This window comes from Papilio polytes, unplaced genomic scaffold, assembly GCF_000836215.1.
Source record: "Papilio polytes unplaced genomic scaffold, Ppol_1.0 DF821289.1, whole genome shotgun sequence".
NCBI classification, from domain to species: Eukaryota; Metazoa; Arthropoda; class Insecta; order Lepidoptera; family Papilionidae; genus Papilio; species Papilio polytes.
Window position 1 is genome coordinate 3,878,468 of NW_013527915.1, and position 236 is coordinate 3,878,703.

General features: G+C 42.4%; 1 protein-coding gene across 1 annotated transcript in view; it reads right to left on the bottom strand.

The window, feature by feature from the left end:
- LOC106109124 (adenosine receptor A2b-like) overlaps positions 1-236 on the bottom strand; it is a 40,234-nt gene that overhangs the window by 146 nt on the left and 39,852 nt on the right. The window lies entirely within an intron of this gene.

Consider the following 236-nt stretch of genomic DNA (forward strand, 5'->3'; position numbering starts at 1 on the left):
AACCATAAATACGCGATCAACATTGAATAGTGTCATTTATCTAGAAATGCTGTATTTACAAAATAAATTAAAGCTTTTTTAATAAATCTACTGTCCGGGGAAATCCCGGCTGTGGTCCTGTCAGCTATGCTCCGAGCCTACGCTGCGAACTCTCCGTATGAACTCCTCCACTTTCTTGTACGGACTCTGGCATCTCTCGGGGTTAGAATCTATGAGGTACAAACTGTTCTCTCGAC